The 12,797-nt window shown below is 47.1% G+C and overlaps 1 protein-coding gene across 3 annotated transcripts in view; it reads right to left on the minus strand.

Annotated features, from left to right (window-relative positions):
• LOC121439324 (WAS/WASL-interacting protein family member 1) overlaps window positions 1-12,797 on the minus strand; it is a 98,156-nt gene that overhangs the window by 24,149 nt on the left and 61,210 nt on the right. Inside the window, exon 1 of one of the 3 annotated variants that reach the window (XM_041639812.1) lies at window positions 315-449. The exons of the other annotated variants lie outside the window; for them this stretch is intronic. The gene's annotated coding sequence lies outside the window, so the exon portion shown is untranslated. Of the gene's footprint in view, window positions 1-314; window positions 450-12,797 lie in introns of those variants that run through there. 3 annotated transcript variants of the gene reach the window in all.

A 12,797-nucleotide genomic window follows, 5' to 3' on the forward strand; every position in this document is an offset into this window, starting at 1 on the left:
GGACTGCACACGGCAGAGGCATGTTAGCTGATGCAAGCCCCCATTTCAGGGAAAAATGGGAAAGAATTTAATGGGGACCCAAATTTGTCCAATGGTCGAAAACAGTCTACGGAGAATCTCACCTCCACCTTGGCTCAGAACAAGTTACAAGGCACTTACAGTCGCCACAGCAGGTGGCAGGAATAAATCACACGGTTTTCTACAGAACAGTTAAACTTCTTTATCTCGACATACTATGGCCCATTAAACACCGTTTAGTTCTTCCCTTTGCTGACAAGGAAAGAAATTTAGTTTGAACACAAGTATTTTCTTACCGTTAAAAAGGAAGGCATGACCAGGGACTCAGGCAGATAGAGAGCAAGCAAGACACGAGCCAGAACAGAAAACTGTTCCTCACAATGGCATCATCTTCTAACACAAGCGAGGGGTTGTTGCTGGGCAGCCATTTTGGACAAGCTCTGGCCTCCTGTTCAGGGTGACACAGAGTCAGGCAGGCAGGCAGGCTTCTGTGGTATTCACTTCCTGCCTGATTAATTTCTCGTTGGTTCCTTCCTCCTTTGCTATAGAAAAAGAAACTAGATTGCTTTTACTTAAGAGGCAAAGAAAAAAAAAACCCAAATTAAAAAGTTTCTTCTTCCTTCAGGATAGAACACAAGCACTTCATGCGCTAAGTGGGTCTCTGTACCTCTCTCCCAGTTAACAGCTTTTTCCCCCCTCGATGACACCACTACAAAAATAATTGCTCCTGGAACTTGAGATTCCTTCAAAAGAATTCGATTTGAAAGCACAACTCTCAATTCTGACTATTTCATCTAGCAATATTGAGAAGAGTCACTCAAGAAATAAAAGCCCTCGACTGGGAATTAGTCTAAGTAAGCCTTCCTCATCTGCGGAACGTTCAAGTGTGTGGGGAGGAAGCCAGGCTGCAGGTGAGGCGTGCAGGTTGGGTGCTTCACAGCAAGCTTAGAAATGCCACTAGGGTCTAAATCGGGATAAAAGACAGGCCGGGCAAGCTGCTGACCTACAGCTTCCTGGCCCCCAAAGCTCTGTTTCCCTTCTCCTTACTCACAGGGCAACAATCAACTCTTCAGGAAGATATCTCACAAAAGGACCCAGAAACTGGGAGCAGATAAGGGATTTAGATTTCTTCTGAGGTGGGTGGCCAGGGGGGAATGGCTTGATATTCACAGTCATTGGGTGCTGTACTGAGTAGCATAAAATATTCAGACATTTCTCTTGGCACATCTGAGCAGCTCGTATGTTTCTGCAGCATACACCACATGACTGAGAAAGCAGCTTCAGTCGAAAGGATGAAAAACAGTGGCATGTTTCAGAAATGTCACTGTGAACCCTGCATATGGGGTCCTGATTCAGGTGTGCCCGAAGACCACAAGTGACCTGCCATCCCCTGGTGGGGGTCTGATAAAAAAACAAAAACCACAGGGGTGGTTTCGGTGGAGTCTGGTGGGAAGAGAGGCCTGTAGGATGCAGTGGGACCAGGAATGTTAAATTTCCTCTGGGGCTTAGGATAGCTCCACCTCAACACCAGAAACCCCCATATTGAGGAGTGCTGGGCAGGTGAGCTCTAAGTCTGAAAGGCAGTAAAATCAGATTCCCTGAGATCTGAGCTGAATCAAATAAGCGGCCCAAGATGTTAGGCCATGGACACAGTTCCTCGAAGTGGGCATCGAAGAGACAATGAATAAGTCCCTTTACTTAGCCTGGAGCTGTCTGAAGGTATGCAGGACCTCTTTTCCGCCTAAAGCAAGCAGTGTTCAAACAGGGATATTAGGCATGAGGCCAGAAAGAGGCAGAGGCTTGCAGCCAGCATCCACCTCATCTGAAAACCCTTGGGGCAAAAGAAAAAAAAAAAAACGCTATCAACTCAAAGCTTAAATGCTTGAGTGAAATCTTTGAGGAAGTCTAACTATAGCTGGGTCTAAAACAAGAACATGGGTGGCGAGAGGATTTGTCCACGTAGTTACGGAGTTATTTTGAAAGTTCACTATATCGGTACCCCCAACACACACACACACACACACACACACACACACACACACACACACACGGGGCAGGGGGAGGGGGAGAGAGAGAGTCTATTCTGCATGCACACTTTTCATGGCTAGTCTACTCATTAGTGAAAGTGTAATCAGAAGGCAGCACGTCACTAAGAAGGCGGGAGCTCCCAAGAACTCCAGGGAAGAGGTACGCAGATAGCATTTGGGTCTATTTCGTCTTTAACGGGATCTGTAAATGCAGTCTACGCTGGCTAGACTTGAGGTGTGTATGACATAAGACAGGATGTGAACAGATAATACTCCTCTGCTTAACCCCGCCCCCAACAGCTTCTCATTCATGTACAAACTCCAGACACCTTGCTGTAGGCCAGACCACCAAGGTCCACAAGATCAGCCTTTGCTAGCTGTTGTCGTCAGGTTGGCTCTGAATTTGCTGTCATCTTGCCTCTGTCCTCAACCCACACAGTGCTGGAATTTCAGGTGTGCTCACAGCCCAGCTCAAACCCTCTTGCTAATTTACCACCACTCCCCCCAGCCCTTTCTGTTCCTTAACTGTACCAAGTTCATTTGCATCTTGGGGCTTTGTACTTCAGAGTCCTCACATGGGCTTTCCTCTCCTGGGTCCTTCTCATTGTTCAGATGTCAGTAAAAATGCCCAGGTCCCATCTCTGTGCGCTCTTACATGCTTTCCCTCTCTCTGTCTCCAGAAGAGGGTTTCTCTGTGTAGTAACTCTAGCTGACCAGGAACTCACTTTGTAAACCAGGCTGGCCTCGAACTTACAGACATCCACTTGCGCCACCGCCACCACCCAGCTTGCTCCTTTTCTTTGCAGAGTGTACGTCATCACTTGATATTGTATTTGTCTGTATAGCTTTCCTCACCACAACTGAAGCTCCAGTGAGAGCCTGTTTGTCTTGTTTTCTGCTCTCTCCTCAGCATCTAAGACAGTTTCCAGGGCCTGGCAGGTGCTCAATAAATAGTGGGTTCGAGTATCTTGTTAATTCCACCATGACACCACGTTCTTTTCCAAGTGTGCCACAGATAGCTTCAGCTGTCAACTTGACATAAGTCCAGAGTCTCCTGAGAAGAGGGAAGCTTCATTGAAGAACCACCTTGATGAGAACGGCCTATGGCCACGTCTTTCAGAATTTTCATAACTGCTACGCGAGGTAGCAGAGCTCACTCAATTGCATGTAGGCAGTTTCATCCCTGAGCAGGCAGGCCTGCCAGCCAGTAACCAGTGTTCCTCCATGATCTCTGCTTCAGTTCCTGCCTCCAGGTTCCTGTTTGAGCTCCTGCCCTGGCTTCCCTTAATGATGAGCTCACTATAACCCGTAAGTTGAACTAAACCCTCTCCCCGCAAGCTATTTTTGGCCAGTGTTTTTATCACAACAGAAAGCAAACTAAAACAGAACTTAGTAGCCGCGGTTCCTCCTGAAACAATAAATAACAAGCGCCTAAGATGAGCTCTCAGCTTGGGAAACACTGTGAAGGGGGTGTTTTCCGCAGAGCCTTCCATGTTTATGGACTCTCGATATTCATTTACAGAAACGAAAAGCCAACACCAGACAGAAAACTAATAAACAACAGCGAAGGTCTAGCCAATCTTAGAAAAGCAGTAAACAGTTATAACCACCAACCCCGTGTCACCCCAAATCAACATCTATGAAGCCACTGCCACAGTGACAGGCATAAAACATTCCATTTTTAATAATTCGGGTCTGTCATGTTGTGTTTCCACAACCACCCCCCAAGTGTAGTGTGTGCACCCTGTCAGTGCAAGGCTATTTCGAATCCTGCATCCCCTCAATCCCAAAGTGCCTCCCCCCACGCCAGAATGACCCTCTCACATACCAGAAACACTGCCAGGCTATACATGTGCATCTGTTGAAGAGGAATCCACTTAGGGATGCAGCTTAGTCAGAGGAGATTGGTCTGACCTGCAAAAGGACCCGGGGTTCAATACCTAATACTGCTCTCCCCAAAATGTTAACTATGAAAGTCTCCCGATTTAAAGGAACAGAAATAAGGGGTAATCCTTTGCCCAAATAGTTATTAGCAGAGTTAGATGAAGGGCTGATCACTTGGAACTGATCTGAGAAAAAACAAAAACAAAAACAAAGCCATATTCTGAGTATTCCATGCCCTGTAGATATGAACTGGCCTAAAGCAACTTGAGGAAAAATTTGCAATTTTCACTGTGTTGTGAAAATGTAGCCAAACCTCTTTGTTTTATTTTCAAAACAAGGGCTTGCTAGACAGCCCTTTGCCTGCTGTGCCTTAGCAGCCTGGGAGTTACAGGTCCCCCTACATCCCTTGCTCTTTTGTTTGGCTCTGTGGAGCCTCCTCCTCCTCCCCTCTTCTCGGTCCAGAGGCAATTCTCACCCCACTGCCTATATAGAAAGCACCAACATGGACAGCACAGTGGTGCCCAGCGGCCCAGACTCTGCACACACTTAGCTGGACAGATTTCTTTTCACTGATGGCCCACTATGTAATCTGCCCAAGGAGACGGGAGGAGACTGGGCATGACCTGTGAGAGTCACCTGTCGGAGTACAGGGGTGGGACCTACTGCATCTGTTCTTTGGACACACTGGATAAGAAGCTAAACACAACAGGGAACTGGGGTGGCGAAAAGCAAGTACGATGCCCTTCTCTGAGGGGTGAGCTGTGCTTGCACATTGGCCTAGTTTGCCAGATTTGGCACTGTAAGTGACTGGTGCTAGCTGTGAGTTCTGAATGTGACCCTTATATTTGCAATTAGATGGTCTAAGGTTAGGGAAAGGCTGGTACTGGCTCTCCTGGGATAGGAAGGTGGGAATCTTTGGAGTGTGGAGTGTATGATAGTTATGATGATAGTATGATAGCTATTAATCTATGGTTGACTTGTTCAATCGTAGCACACAATTAACAGAAAATACTTAGAGTGTTGGGATACCTATATAGGACGAGACAGAAAAGAGAAGCCCTGGTACTAGTAGACAGAGGAAACCAGAGCTTTGTAAACAAAGCCCCCTGCCTTTTGCTTGTGATCTGCAGCCCGGTGGGTGAGAATCAAATCTGGAGCCCTGCAAGGTAGAAAACCCCAATGCTCCCTACTAATCTGACTCCCATAAAGCAGTGGCAGAGGCAAAACTGTATCAAGTCTGGAATGTACTAGAAATTGATTCCTTGCTGTCTTTGCAAAGTCAGTTACTTCTCCCAGAAAGGGGACAGCTGCTTTCACCTTTATGTTGGGATTCAAGAAGCTGATTATCCTGTGAGGAGTTTGGTTGGATCTGGCAGCTTTAGAACTGGGCTGTCTCTTGTGTGTGTGTGGGGGGGGCGGTCTTTTGGAAACTGTGTCTGGGGTAAACTTTCCATTTGTTACTCTTTTTTTTTTTTTTTAAATGTGCATTAGTGTTTTGCCTGCATGTATATCTGTATGAGGGTGTCAGAGTCCCTCGAACTGGAGTTACATACAGTTGTGAGCTGCCATGTGGGTGCTAGGAACTGAACCCAGGTCCTCTGGAAGGGACAGCCAGTGCTCTTAACAGGGTCTCTCCAGGCCCTGCCCGTTACTCTCGCACTATTCAGCATCCTCTCTCCCTTTATAACTAGAGTAAGGAGTTCAGACTTGGAGAGAGATCACCGCTCCTGTCGGGAGAGCTCTACCTTGACTCCAAGGGTAACCACCAGCTTGCTTCACTGCTGCTCTGGAGGTCCCTGGTGCAGTGACAAGCTCAGAGATGAACTACTTCTGAATCAAGATTCAGTGAGAGGTCTTCCATGGCATGGAGCTGGGGCTGGCTGCACTGAAGCACATTATTTGTCTGGATTAGTGTCAAAGTAATAAGGAAATGAGGTTAAGTGGATCTGGGTTCTAATGAGACCTAAGTGGTCCTGAGATGATGGTTCTTAAAATCGAGAGAGGAATGCACCATCGCTCTGTGACAGCCACTGTCTGTCTAATCTCAAGTATTTGAAACGTTTCCATAAAGCGAAGTTAAGAAAAACAAGCAAACGAAAAGTTTTGAAAAAGACCTGTGGCTCATTCCCTTCTTCACCCACTAGAGGCTGTGGTGCGTGTGTGTGTGCCTGCTTGCGTGCGTGCGTGCGTGCTTGCGTGTGTGTGTGTGTGTGTGTGTGCGCGTGTGTGTGTGTGTGTAGGGGAGGGGGTTGCTCCATTGATTAGCAACCTGCTCTGATGAGTTAAGGAAAAGTTAGTTCACCTGTCTCAAGCCGATCTCTTGGCTTTGGATAAAATAGCACACTGAGTTCTTCTCTATAATAGTTGAGAATCTAGGTAGCTCTTCCTAGGAAGGGAGTAAAGCCCCTAGGTCTGAGTCTTCAGTAACAGTGGCAATAAAAGAATTTAAATAAAAATGCTAATAGGTCAGCTAAGAAACAAGAGAACAAACAAACACCCCAAGAAGCAAGAAGAAGCAGGGGAGAGGCTAAGGAGACGTTCAACTAACACAGAAGGCGCAGGCCTGAGAGGTAGGGTCCAGCATCTCAGGGTCTTGTTCTCTACCGACGACCCTCAACACACGCTCAATCCACATCATTCCTGGGACAGTCTTAGCTCACCTAGACCAAACTCTGGGTTATAGCTATAAATCCCCATGTAGAGTTTATCGTGTTTGTTAGGAGGCATTTTTAAAATCTGGGCATTGGCTGGGCATTCTTGGGCATGCAGCCAATAGCATCAAAAATCTTTGTCTTTTCCTTCCTGGAGTCTTAACCTTAATAATCTCAGTATTGAAGATGAATCCTCAGCTTCAGAGATGTTATGGTATACAGTTATAGTTTGGAAACTCCAAAGAAATCCATGGGCTCAAAAACCTTAGGGCCCTTTCATTGACAGCAAGTGAAATCTAAGTGCCTTCTATGTGTGAGGCTGCGGGGGCCCTCCCTCCCCTCCCCTCTATGTCTTGTGAACCCATCCTCCCCTGCTTCTCATCTGAGGCTGTGGGGGTGGGGTGGGATGAGGTGGGGTGGGGAGTTACCCTCCCCTTCCAGCCCTCTGCAGCCAGCCCTGCTTCTCCTGCCCCCTCCACGGCCATGTCACTGTGTGCTCCCTCTTCCGAGCCTGCTGAGTTCTCTCCTAAGGACGTCCCTCCCTTGGCTGTCCACTTCACTCAGAGCAGGCATTATTTGGACATGATCTGCTTTCCCCTCTGCAGCGGTGGCTGTCACTGAGGGCAGAGGCTCTGTCTTGTCTAGGGCTGTCTCTCCAGCTACTTGGGACAATACCTGACACATCTCACAGAACTTGAAAAATACACGAAAAGAGACTGGAGAATTCCTAGCTCCAGGTTAGACTATTGTTACCCTTATTTCTTTGTAAGAAAAATAAATGTTCTTTGTATATGGAAAGACCATGCATGTGCCCTTTGAAAGCCCTATCTTGCTTTCAGTAATTTCATTAAGCTGAAAATTTTCCAGTTGGGCCACCAACTTCCAGAACAAATGTCTCCAGGGGAAAACCCATACAAAACATAGAGAGTGGTTTCTTACAGCCCAAGGGGGAAGCTGTTGGAAAGTCCCCTTCTACATCCTGCCATGTGTACTTTCTGCACATACACTGGGAGCTGCTATTGGCATATGGCTAAACACACATTTGGCCTGCTGATGGGTTGGAGGTCAAATAAGGCCTGTACTGTTATTTCTGGAGTGGAGACAATGGTTGTCTGGGTTCTTCTCCAGCCTCCTCTGTAGCCCAGGGTTACTCCATGCCTGCTCTTGGAGGACAGAGCCGTAAGGACACAGAAAGCGTCCCTGGAGCTCTGTACTTGGGGCCTGACATCAGCTGTCTAAACTCTGCAGGAGGAGCTCAGTGACCCGAGATGCTCTTGGAGCCCTCTGACTTCCCACGGGTCAGGCCTGGGGGATGATGCTGCCCAAGAGAGGCCCACTCAGCTGCTCTGTGAAGAAAAAAAACGGGGCCTTTGTGGGTCCACTAGTGAGTGGCCTTCCTGGGATTTACCGTATGAAACCATCCCATTCAGCACAGAACTGTCCCCTTCAAAGAGTCTAGTGGATACTAATGTAGATGAAAAAAAAAAAAAAACCCAAAAACTGCTTAGAATTATCTGATCTTGGCCCTGAACTCAATTTATCTGAAAATGCAGAGTAATTACAGATGTTTCTTTTTACAACAGGGTTACCTCCTCATAAACTCACTGGAAGGTGAAAATTCTGTAGGCACATACTAAGTTACAGTTATGTAAAAGCAACAATGTATGGCTTCAGATAACAGCTACATACTGTGTGTCTCAAAAAGTAGAGGAAGGATTTGGGATTTTTCCCATAAGGAAATGATAATGTTTGAGGAGAGATTTTTTTGGGGGGGTGGGAGTATCTTTTTGTTGTTGTTGTTGTTGTTTGTTTGTTTTTTGAGACAGGGTCTCTCTGTGTAGCCTTGCTGACCTGGAACTCACTCTGTGGATCAGGTTGGCCTTGAACTCAAAGATCCACCTGCCTCTGCCTCTGCCTCCTGAGTGCTGGGATCAAAGGCGTTACCACACCTGGCTTAGGAGGAGAGGCATGTTTAACATGACAAATATTACATGGCACATAGAGATATCAACACATCGCTACTATGTATGCTTTCCTGTTTCATGTATCAGTTAGAAAACAGACTTAACGACAGAGCTGCAAGTGCATCTAATACATGTAACCCACAAAGCATCCTGGTGTGGTAACTCCATCTGCTGAAGCCTGTCCCTGTTTCCCCTGGCCACCCAGAGACATCAGAGGCTCAGGGCCGCTGTTCAGCGTCACACCCAGGGGACCAGCAGTCAATGCACAGGTGATACTAATGCAGGATGCTTCTGCACCACCACAGAGTTGAAAACCCAGAAGCTGAACTGCCAGAAGTCCAGAAACATCCACCCGAACACGGTTGTCCTCATGGATTGACTTCCCAGAAATCGAAATAATTCATCAGTGCTCCAATTGCGAAAGAAATGGAAAAGTTGTCAGAATAAAAAAGGAATCATTGTGTCAGCTCCAATGGCCAAAGATAAATAAAATAAAATAAAAAGCAAATAAAGTCAGGATGTTATAAAGGAAGTTCTGAAAACAGTCGCCTGAGAGAGGTCGTCACACACGCATCGGTCAGAACAGCAGCACACACAGTGGTCACAGCGACCTTGTGGAAAAAGTACCTCCCACAGCCACTGTCACCTTGACTGAAGCCACTCTTGCTATCAAACACGGTGACCAGAATATTGTCTCAAAATGGCTGATGTTGATCCGCATTGTGCCTCTGAAGGCTCCCCTTTACCCCAAGCCCTTTGAACCCACCCAATTTACTGTCATACTTGAAATCTCCATGCAGCATTCTGCTATTCCCAAATAAATAGCAGGATTTTATTTATTTATTTATTATTTTTTTTAGGAATCTATTCTTTAAAAAAAAAAAAAGATTGATTTGAGGCCAGCCTGGTCTACAAGAGCTAGTTCCAGGACAGGCTCCAAAGCTACACAAAGAACCCTGTGTCGAAAAACTTAAACAAACAAACAAAAAGATTGAGGAGCCGGGCAGTGGTGGCGCACACCTTTAATCCCAGTACTCGGGAGGAAGAAGCAGGGGGATCTCTGTGAGTTCGAGGCCAGCCTGGTCTACGGAGTGAGTGAGTTCTAGGACAGCCAAAGTTGTTACACAGAGAAACCCTGTCTGGTAAGGGTGGGCACCGGGTGAGGCGGGCATGAGAGCCGCTGTTTCTGGTGGAACGGTTTGGTGCCTCTACTCACACCGCTGTGGAAGCGAAGCAGCTGGCAACCACGCAGCTGTTCACTGCAGAGGGGAGATTTCACACTCTGCCCCCGTGTGTCACAGGGTCCTTGTGTCTCTCTCCGCCTGCTTCTGAAGCACATTTTGCTTTTCTCAGTGGCCTGCCAAACAGAGCTTGTTCTACCCAGATGACCCCAGATTCCCTCCAAGAACCTCCCTTCCCCTCTGGCTGCTCTGAATTCTCCAAATGACTGACCAGGAAAACTTGAAAAAAATCCTCCCAGTTTCTCTGCCATGGGGTCAGTATCCGACAGGCTACCAAAACGACACCAGAAAACGCTTCTTGCTTCCACGCGTGAATGCAAAGGTCAGAAAAGATGCAACCAGGGTGACTGACTCCACTGTTTTGCGCAGGGTCCTCCACCCCACGAATGACCAAATGACTCCTTCTCCTGCACCACAGAAGCTGTCCAACCCAAGCCTTGGGCCATTTAATCCGTTCGGGGCCATTCCTACAGGATGACCAGTTGTGTACAAAGGAGCTCCATGGCTACATTTAAATATTGACTGCTGTGAGGACAACAAACTACCAAGCGGTATAAAAACCACATGGCTAATATTTTGTGGGCTATCTCCAGGAAGAGAGATGAACAGCATACAGAAGAAAAAAAAAAAACAATTTAAATGCCTTCTCTCCTCTCCATCACCACGCAATAAAACAAGCAAACAGACAACCCAGAATAAAACGCAACAACAAATACAACTCAATCCAGGCCCTCCTCTTGGTTTCTGAGCGTCACTTATATCCTGGTCAGGCACATATGGTTGTCTGGGTGTTATGGCCAAAGCCAAGAGTGACAGTAAGCCAGCATCGCTCCTCCCTCTGTCCACAAGACCCAGTGCCAGATCGCGGCTTCTCAGAGTGCCCATAGCTTCCTCTTTCCAGATAAGCCGCTGCAACCTTGACGCCCTGGCCACCCTGCTTCCCCCCCCCCCCCCCCCCCCCCCCCGGTCCTGACCGTGCATTCGCTTCCTCTGCTTTCTCTAAGCACACGGTGTTGTTGGTTTGTAGACACAGAAGTGCTGCGTGTCCCATGACATGATGTTTTCATCTGCCCTCCCCCCCCATGTCCCTAACTATCCCATAAATTAGGGAGCAATGCTGTGAGGGGGCCTACACACAGTCTGCATTCAACAAATGCACAGCATTGACCACAGACCCCTACTGATTTCGATGCAAGGATGGTTAAACTGAATCTCCACCTACAAGGAGCCAGCATTCACACCTGAGCTGAAGGCGGGATGTCTGCTTGAATTCAGATTCTGTCCATAGGATACATTTGAATTCAGAGTTTTGCACTTCTCAGCTTAGATTACGCAGAGAAATCCTACTTCCCCAGATCGCTGCCTGCAGGGCACAGCACTCCCGTCTCTGTCAGTCATTTCTATTTGAGTGTAGGTACGGGCTGTGTGAATTCTCACTTTGGCGGTTCTTATACTTGAGACAAACATACTTGCCGGCATACTGCCGGACCAGTCCACAGAAGTCTGCTTCCTAATGTGACGGAACGAAAGCTTCAGTTGCTAGCCCTCCAAGGAAAGGTCAGAGGTAATGGGGAGGAGGAAGAGTTCACGCCCCTTGTGTGCTCCTGAGGCTGGGCCTCTGCCCTCTCTCCTAAGCTAACACTAAATGTTCCTTTGATCCCTTCAGGATCCTAAGGGGCTCCTGTCCTCCCAACACCTGCATTTGTGATTCCTCTTCCTTGGAGAAGAACCTCACCGAGGTGTCAGAAGGAAATCAAATTGTTGTCCTTTAGTTCACATTGTTATTTTAAAATCTTTTTAAAGAGTTATTTTATGAGTCCTTTAGTGTGTGTGTGTGTGTGTGTGTGTGTGTGTGTGTGTGTCAGTCTGAGTGTGTGCACATGAGGACAGTGTGGAAACAGAAGACAGCTTTGGAGGTCCGGGATCTGGAGTTGCAGGCAGTTACGAGCCTCACAATGTGGGTGCTGGGAACCAAACCCAGGTCCTCTGCAAGAGCAAGCGCTCTTAACCACCGAGCCACCTCTCCTGTCCCATAGCTTTTAAGTGGAGGTTGAGCTAGCAAGCATTTGCCATCAAATTGATGACCCGAGTTTGATCCCTGGGAGCACATGAGAGAAGGAAAGAACTATTTCTGCAAGCTGCCCTCTGACCTCTACACTCACACAATAATCAATGATAGGCAAATTAAAAAGACTTTTAAAGAGAACGGAGCATCTCGGGTAGTGGTTCCCAACCCATGGGCTGCAACTCCTTTGTGGGGGCGGTGTCATCCGACCCTTTCACAGGAGTCGCAAATCAGATATCCTGCCTATCAGATATTTACTTTATGGTTCATAACAGTGGCAAAACTGTAGTTATGAAGTAGCAATGGAAACACTTTTCTGGCTGGGGTCACTGCAGCATGAGGAACTATACTAGAGGGCTGCAGCATTATGAAGGTTGAGAACCACCGCTCAGTCAGTGAAGTGCTGACCTTGCAGTTATGAGGACCTGAGATCAATCCCAGAATCCACATTAAAACAAAACAAAACAAAAACACCCTGGCCAGCATGGTCCACATGTGTCTGAGGAGCACAGCCAAGGTTCTCTGATCTCCACGCCCACGCCCAAATGCTCAGGAGTGCACACACCCTCGCACACACAATGGGAGGGAAGCTACCAATCCAATGATGATAATCTGAGATAAGGAAAACACATGGTTGAAGAGAGACATCACACTCTCTGGGGTTAATGTTTGCTCCTCTCACTTTTTTATAGCGTTTTTTCTTATTAAAAAGCCACATAAAGATGCCTGACAATGGTGGTACTCACCTTTAACCCCAGCACTCAGGCATAGGCAAAAGGGTCAGAGTTCGAGGCCAGTCTGGTCTACAGAGCAAGTTTCAGGACAGCCAGGGCTACACAGAGAAACCCTGTCTTGAAAAAACAAGAAAAACAAACAAAACAAAGCAAAAAGGCATATACAGAAAAGTTTAGAAAATATAAACAATTTTCAAAGCAATTCATTAGTAT

This window comes from Microtus oregoni, unplaced genomic scaffold, assembly GCF_018167655.1.
Source record: "Microtus oregoni isolate MIOR12 unplaced genomic scaffold, Mior012 000060F_ref0000265, whole genome shotgun sequence".
NCBI lineage: Eukaryota > Metazoa > Chordata > Mammalia > Rodentia > Cricetidae > Microtus > Microtus oregoni.